Source organism: Apium graveolens, chromosome 1, assembly GCF_009905375.1.
Source record: "Apium graveolens cultivar Ventura chromosome 1, ASM990537v1, whole genome shotgun sequence".
In the NCBI taxonomy this organism is placed as follows: domain Eukaryota; kingdom Viridiplantae; phylum Streptophyta; class Magnoliopsida; order Apiales; family Apiaceae; genus Apium; species Apium graveolens.
This window is the reverse complement of record NC_133647.1, coordinates 177,817,660-177,826,470: the sequence shown is the minus strand read 5'-3', so window position 1 is coordinate 177,826,470 and position 8,811 is coordinate 177,817,660. Positions and strand designations below refer to the sequence as shown.

The 8,811-nt window shown below is 31.3% G+C and overlaps 1 pseudogene; it reads right to left on the bottom strand.

The window, feature by feature from the left end:
- Positions 1–240: 240 nt before the first annotated feature.
- LOC141712078 (CENP-B homolog protein 2-like) lies at positions 241–2,164 on the bottom strand (annotated as a pseudogene).
- Between the last annotated feature and the right edge of the window lie 6,647 nt (positions 2,165–8,811).

Genomic DNA, 8,811 nt, shown 5'->3' with positions numbered 1-8,811 from the left:
AAGTTTGGATATAGCCTAGGAACATTTCTATAATAATGAACAAGCTAAGACTCAGGCGACAGAGCATTTGAATACTGCGATTGAGAAAAAATTGGATCGAAGGAAAAGAATTGGTTTTGATCGGAAGAAAAGGGTTGGTTGTATATATATTGTATCGAAGGGATGTGTGTACAGTAAAACCTCTGTAAATTAATACTCGATTAATTAATAATCTCTCTAAATTAATAATTTTGTCCGGTCCCGACTTGGGCCAGTTCAAAAAATGATCAATTTCGATAAGATAATAAGATAATAATTTTTTTGAAAACCCTGTATAAAAATATGGTCCCAATAAAACTATAAATTAATAATTCCCTTATATTCATAAAAATATAGCTATTACATCTTTGTAAAATATGATTCAATTGTAGTTTGCTTTTTCATATAATTTAAATCAACATGAAGCTCATCCCTAATCTTCCTTATTGCATCCAAAAGCTCGGGTGTGGTGCTTTCATGTTGCATCAAAAAGTTATTAAGCATTTTTGATGCCTTGAGTGCTTCTTTACGTGTAACCGGCTCCAACGGTGTTGTATCGTCTTCAAGATCATCTTCAACACTATTTTCAAGGATGGTGTTTGCAATCTCTTCTATACTCTGGACCTCGGAACATGATTCATTTTCACCCGGATAATCTAAGAAGTTATTAACATCCATTTTATTACGATAACCTAGATACTTAATCATCACCTCAAGTTCATGAATGTATTCTTCCGGAGTTGTATGTTCATTTAAATTGCTCGAAACTTCATCTATGGAACGAATTTTGCAATGTTGAAAGCACCTTGCTATTGACTCTTGTTTTACATTTGTCGTCCACGTCGCGACTGCATAATTGATAGCATCCAAAACATTAATCTTTTCTGGATCAGATTGTCCCAACTCATAACCTTCTAATAACCCACGATAAAATCTCCTGCGATAGTGCATCTTGAAAGCTCTTATAATTCCTGCATCACAAGGTTGGATTTTTGATGTCATGTTAGGTGGCAAGAAGTACAACTCAACATTTTGTAGTCCTTCAATATTTTTTGGATGTGCTGGACAGTTATCTACCACAAACAAAATTCTTCTGCCTTGCATTTGGCTATCAAACCAACGAATGTATTCATCAAAAAGTACACTAGTCATCCAAGCTTTTTTGTTTGCACGATAATGACAATTCAAGCTGCCCATGTTAACATTCTGAAGCACCGTGGCTTTGCATACTTTCCAATAATCCATAAAGGAATTTTTTCAGAGCCATCTTCATTGCAACATATAACAACCGTGAGCCTTTCTTTGTCTTGTTTTCTTCCTTCAAGTTGTTTCGTAGCAAGAGAGTGATCAGTTTGTAACCTGTAAAATAAACCAGTTTCGTCCATGTTAAAAACATCTTTCATAGGGAACTGGTTTATTTTTTCCCTTATGGACTCCAGTTTCTTCTCCATGTCCTGTACATCAACAGAACCACTTTCTCCAAAGCGACGAAATGACTTAATATCATGTCTTAACTTGAATTTCTCAAGCCAACCTTGAGAAAAAGTGTGCTCCTGATCTTGTTGAGGGTATAAAATTTTCATGGTCTCTTTTGCCTTCTCTAAAATTAGCTATCCTGTCATATTAACACGATCTTGGTACTGGAGAAACCATTCATAGAGAACCTTCTCCATATCTGGATATTTTGCTGGTTTATGTCACTTAATATCTTTTCTTTTCTCCAATTAATTAGCTGCAAGATAGTCTGCTGACCTTTTCAGTGTATTTGATATTGTACCTTGACTAACTTTTAGATGAAACTTATTCTCGAGCCACAACTGGAGATCTTTTTGAGTGCATGATGAATTTTCCCTTTTATATTCACATAATGCTTTTCTTGCTTCATCCGTCATTGTTGATTTTGTGACACTTTTAGATGAGAAACCATTGTTTTGTTTGTATAATTTTTCCCCCAATCTAGTATATACAGTATATATAATATATTTTATGACTACACATACATTGAATACTTTCTATGTAAAATACAATGAATTAAATTAATTCATGTACTTTGAATTTTCCTAATATACATTGAATATTTTCTATGTAAAATACAATGAATTTAACTTATACACTACATGGACTTTGTATCTAATATATGGTACATTACATTGACTTTCTAAATTCATATACATTGAATTAATTGAATTAAGTATAAAATATAAATTGTACAATTCATTTTATTTAAATTTATGTGAATAAAAATTTAATCAAAAGTTAATTTTGTTTGCTACCGAAAATTCTCTATAAATTAATAATTATTAATTTATCGATTAATTAATACATCTCTAAATTAATAGAATTCTCCGGTCCCAACTATATTAATTTATAGAGGTTTTACTGTATATCAAGAGTATTATTACAGGAGTGTATTCAATGAACAAAAAGTCTGGATATACATCATAAAGGTAATTATTACGTTCCAAAGTTGAAAAAGATGAAAATACCCTTGAGAAAATTAACGGGGTTAGCAAGATTTGACGAAAGTACACACTTTGTTAAAAAATTAGAACTTTAGTATAGCAAGTGATAGTTTCCGAAAGTTAGTATTCCAAGTGGTCTGACAGCCTAAATGCGAGTACACGAAATACACTTTACTCATATTATATTAATTTTTTATTTAATATACACGAAAAGTACACGATACGATTCGAATCGGATATGGGTTTCACATATGGGTATACGAAATCATTTCGGGTCGGATATGGGTTTCATGTTTACGTACACGAAACACAAAATTACACGATACGAAAGTACACAACACGACCCGATTGCGCGCTCTAATTAAGGTACGATTTGATATAAGCAATGTGGATTACCAAAAGTACTAAGCAATGTGGATTACCAAAAGTACTAATGATCATGCACCTTTCCTTAATTTTTCATTATCATCTAATTTCAGAACTTTAAATTCGATTAAGAAAATAAAAAGTCACTACTATTATGTCATTTTCGCGTAAATGGACTTTTCAGTATTCTCTGCAGGCTACCGTCTTGCATAATTGCATTGAAGATCAAAGTCGGGAACTCTGGACGAATTTCCAAAATAGATCAGTAGTCATTTATATCAATTTATAAAATAGATGGCTCGGGAATTCATCTTTTATAGATATAAAAACTAATTAAAACAAGTAGTTAATGATTTTTTGAGGAAAATATTATTTCAGGACACATTTTTTGTTCCAGGAGCTCTCAAAACATGAGATGACATATCTGTCTCTGCATATATACAATAAAAAGAAAAAAAGAAAAATAATACATAGATATTTTCATCTTTTTTCATGTTTCTCTGCGAATAGCATTTCCCTGTTTTCAGTACATGGTAAATCAGGTGTTTGCATGATTATTGTTGTCCATTTATAATTTCATCTTTTAGATTATTTGGCGATTGTAAATGCCGATTTGGTCCAAGTGTGGATGAAAACTGTATCGGAAAAGAAAAGAATAGTGGAGTAGTATAATATTTGTTCATCACAATTCACATGACAACATGACATGGTGGTCCCCGCCGCCAGAGATTGCTTTCCTTTATTATCCATGTGTTATATGGAAAATGGTTTTAGTATGTAAATGTAGTGGTCGTATTCAAGAATTCAACCGCCTTTTCTTTATTTTGTACTAAAATGTTGTTATATATCTTCATGAGGGTAGAAGAAACATACAACCACTTTTTTCAAACGGGAATAAAATATACAAATACCAGTATATCACCACCACTTGTACACTTATGGCCTGGATTTTCACGTGGCGTGTGAGTCATATATTTGTAAATCAATAAGTTATATATAATTAAAAATATCGGTAAATATATATATATATATATATATAATCGGTTGAGGATCATTTTTTTTTTCAACCGATTGAGTCAAAATTAATGAGATTTTAAAAAACTGACTGTAAATGTTCGTGATCGATTTTGCATCAATTTTCAATTGACATAACTATTTTCAACCTTTTTTTTAATTATTTACGATCCTTTTTTCTTTAATAATCTCTATAACATATTTAATACCAAATTTTGCATAACATAACAAAAATCAAGTACCGAAAATTCTCATAAATTCTGACGAGGGGTCACAATATAAGCAAAACCTCCATCATGGCTGGCTTACTTTAACTAGATGTCAAATTATTATAAATTTGACTTGGAGTTTAAACGCTAAAGCAAAACATGACACACCAAACACTATTAACTTTATACAACTTCAACATGCAAAACACATATTAATCGACGTCCAACGACTTGCTGAGAAATCATACACGTACGTATCTAGGCACAATCCTCATGAATGGGACGGCTAATTATGCGGAGCCCTTGTACCCTTTTTACATGGCCTGGTTTGCTGTACTGTCAAGCCGGGCCTGGGTGCCGGTGGTGACGGTAATGCGGTTTTTAGGCTTTCGGAAGAAGCAGCTCCATCTTTGTTCGTAAAACCACCTCCGTTTTCACAGTTCAAAGGACCCATCTTTCTGTATCCCCTCCCACAATCGGAAAATGTCACGAAATTTTGCTTCTCAACTGCAGATCAAACATAATATCAATCAATCTGCGTGACCAAAACAGAGTAAATTGACATTATAACACATCTATAATAATCCGTTACATTTTCTCGGTAAAAAATGAAATCATTGGTAACGCTTTTCAAAGAATTTAGTATAGATGAAAGGTATCATTTCATGTAAAGGAAAAAATAACGAATAGCGTACACGGGGCACTTATTTTCCCCACAACCCATTCTATTCGCTACAAGAAAACAGGACAAAACCGACCGTCAAAAACGGTCGGTTAAGAGGTCGGTTTTAAAAGTGACACATCAGCAAAACGATGTCGTTTTTTCGGTAAAACCGACCACCTGTCTATGGTCGGTTTTATGTGTGCCACGTCATCGATACGGTGTCATTTAGTTGGCATATAACCGACCACTGACATCGGTCGGTTTTAAGGTGACCAAATCGACGTCGGTCGGTTATGTCCGGTTGATTTTACCCTGTTTTCTTGTAATATTTTTTGTGTTAAAAAAATCATGCTAGTACTGTATATATTTCTTTTGTCATGTGTTCATGGATGGTGCATACACTAGTTACTATAATATTGGAAGAAAAATCGTACCTTGATGATGAAGCAAGTAGGCAGAAGTAGTGTAGCGATCACCAGAAAATGATAAGAGAAGAAACATAAATAGGATCTTAAGAAACGCCATTATTTAGGAGAGGAAATACAGAGAATTTAATATGAAAGAGGAAATACCTTATCAAGGAGAGGAGTGCGTAAAGTTTAAAAACGTTGTAGAAATATGACAGTTTTCTGTAGTTTGAGTCTTGGCACTAGTTGTACTCTAACATGAGATGAGATGTACTAATAGAACACGTGTACATTTGTACAACCATAATATTATGAAATGTATAGCATCAGCATGTGATTAACTTGACTCTGTAATTTAAATTTGTAATCCCGCTAATCTCCACTATATATTTGGTGCAAGTTGCAGCAATCAGAGGGGAAAAATAAGCTGTTGTAGGCCTTCAAGATGAAGAAATTAAATGTACACTTTCTGTTTCGAATCCTTATTCAATTTGTTACGCCTAGATCCTTTCCGTCGCTAGAACAGGTTTCGGCTGGATTGAAGGTAGTTTCGGCTGGATTGAAGGTAGTTTCGGCCGTACCTGAAAGTGAAGAGAATGCGAGGGTTTATACCCCCAATTCACCTCCGGTGTGAGAATCAGAATCTGGCTGTAAGAATAGGGTAATAATACAAGAAAAACAGAGTAATTGCGAGAGAATGTGTGTATGTTTTGTCTTACTTCACAAGGATTTTTATACCCAATTCTGCATTGAATGTCCAGCCGTTACAAATCATTAAGGAGGGAGTGAAAAGGGACGTTATGTCCCTTGTTCTGTCCAACGGTCTGCGAGTAGTAGGCCTTGACCTGGGCTTTCGTGGGCCTTCGCTTCGTGGGCCGGAGGTCCGTCGGCCCAGTAGCTTAACCGCATATTGGGCCTTCATTCAATGAGTCCTGTTGGGCCTATAACCAACACAATTCATTCTTTTTGCACGTAATTATAATTTAAGTTTTGTATTACAGATTTCTTTCATGATTTTTCTGAAAGATAATATATAAAATTATTATTTTCATATACTAAAAACACGTAGACATATTCAATTTGTTTATCACAAAGAACCATACCACGGATGATAATTATCTTCGGCTACGAATGTGTAAAAGCGAATCGGACTGTAACAAAAGCCCAGTCAGAAGCCCATTTTCATGGTCTGTTTTACAATTTAGTTTCCGATAAATAGCCCATTTACTATATATTTTTTAAAAAATAATTCTAAATTATGATTAGCATATATAATAAATAAATTAATATTATTATTACCAACTTTGTTTTGAAAATTAAATACATTTTTCATTAATTCAAATCTTATAAATATCAAACTCCACATTATTATGTGTCGAGACATAACTAATGCTTTACATTAAGATTATAACCAAACAGTCAGCATCACAATTGATGAACAGTTTAAGCATGTATAAATCACCATTATTAACAACTAAAAGTATCTACCCACCTTCGAAAATGTAGTAAGCAAATAGAGTTAATTTTGACGGAACTTTCAATTGGTTAGATTATATCTATCATATTAGTTATTTAGTTACACAAAATTGAAAATAATGTCATTGTAGAGTATTAAATTTGAAAATAGGATGAAAATATATGATAAATTATAATATATAATCATGAGCAGAACCAAAATAAAATAGATAAATCTTGTATTATTATATACATTAAAGAGAATAAATCCAAATTTGAGTGATAAATAAAATTTGATAATTTTAGTATTACCATTATATTATTGTATTTCAGGGGTGTTTCTCTTGTTAATAAAGTGTATAGATTGTCTATAATTTGAATTTGCAATAATTTTTAAATCGGATTATTTATTGGTAGCTGGATGAGTTTTTTATATAGTTTACATTTGCATATTTCTTTTCTAACAAAATATTATTTATATATGTATAAATTTTTATTTTGGTGCTAAAAACAATTCTATATGTATGAATATGGGAATTATAATGTATGTAGGGTTTTGTTTATTTTATTAAAATATTATATAAATTTTCATATTAAAAGAAAAAATTAATAAATTTTTTAGATTTTAATATTTTGTATTTGTTAAATTCGGTGCAACTATTACATTTAATTTGTCGATCAACCTATTAAATATTTTTTGGTGTAAATTTAATTTGAGATAATAGTTAAGTTAATAATTGCATCTAATGAAGTTAATTAAAGTAATTAAGGTATGATTTCAATATATAAATACAAGGTATATAACAATTAAGAAATGGGTAAAAATTATACATATATAATTATAAGACATCTAGAAAACAAAGAGAATATAAAATTATTTATCATATATGAGTCAAAAAAGAATAAAAATAATAGGTTTATAGTTATAATTGGATTCAAAAATTGGTGAAACAAAAAAGTAGTGAAAACAAAGTACCGCGAAAATAGGTTTCCCTTATTAAAAAAATTATTAGTTATTAATTTTTAATACTTTTGTATTTGAAAAAATCAGTGCAACTATTCCATTAAACTTGTCATGATCATTCTTTTAAAACTATTTTGGGGTAGATTTAATTTGAGATAATAATTAAGTTATTAATTGCAGCTAATATTAAACAAAGTGAATTAAAATAATTAAGGTATAATTCCAATCTACAAAATAATATAAATATAAGAATTAAAAAAGGGTAAAAATTACATATATAATTATAAGTTATATAGTAATCAAAAGATAATATAGAATTATATATCATTTAGGAAACAAAAATAAAATAAAAATATTTAGAGTTATAATAAGATTTAAAAAGTGATAAAACCAAAAGCTGTTAAATAAAAAATTAGTAAAACCAAAATATGAAAAGAAGTTTAGTTTATTAATAAAGATTATTAACTTAGGTTGCTTTGCTACGGAAGCAAGCTTGGAGTATATTAACCAATCTCAGAGAAGCTGACGTCAAAAGTTTATAAAGCTCGATATTTTCCCTCTGAATCATTTTTGAAAGCCAAGATTGAAAACAATCTATGTATGGAGATTTGTGTTTGAAGCACAGAGTTTTATCAAACAAAGAAGCTCATGTCGAGTAGGAAATGGTCAATCTCTACTCATATTAGACGTGCCTTGGTTTCTTGATGTGAATGATCCCTATATCCAATCGCATAACGAAGCCTTGGTGAATCAGAAGGTGTCATCTCTCATGATCACGAGAGAGAACTTAAGATATACACTTACTTTATGATCTGTTTAATGGTCATGATGTGGACCTCATCATTTCTATTCTGCTGGGTAACAAGTATTGTGCAAGACATACCATTTATATAACAATAATCTTGAGATTTAGTTGACTTGTAATCTTATGTAATCTGTAATGATGTTTCTTGAGTCTATAGAAATATTTATATAGACCGGACTGGAGTTTTTTTCAGTAAACAACCAACAAACTAGGAATAAATCTCTGAAAGAAGATCAAGCCTGATCATGTCTCATAATGAAGATAAACTGTTTGGTGAAGAATAATGTTGTGGATTGAAAAATGTTCTAAGTCAAATGTCAAGAAGTTACATATCAAGTTATATCGAGAAGTCAAATTTGGCCTATAGAGAAGTCAATTCACTTGTAGAGAAGTCACCTCAAGAGAAGTCACTTTACTTGTAGAGAAGTGAATTTGGCCTATAGAGAA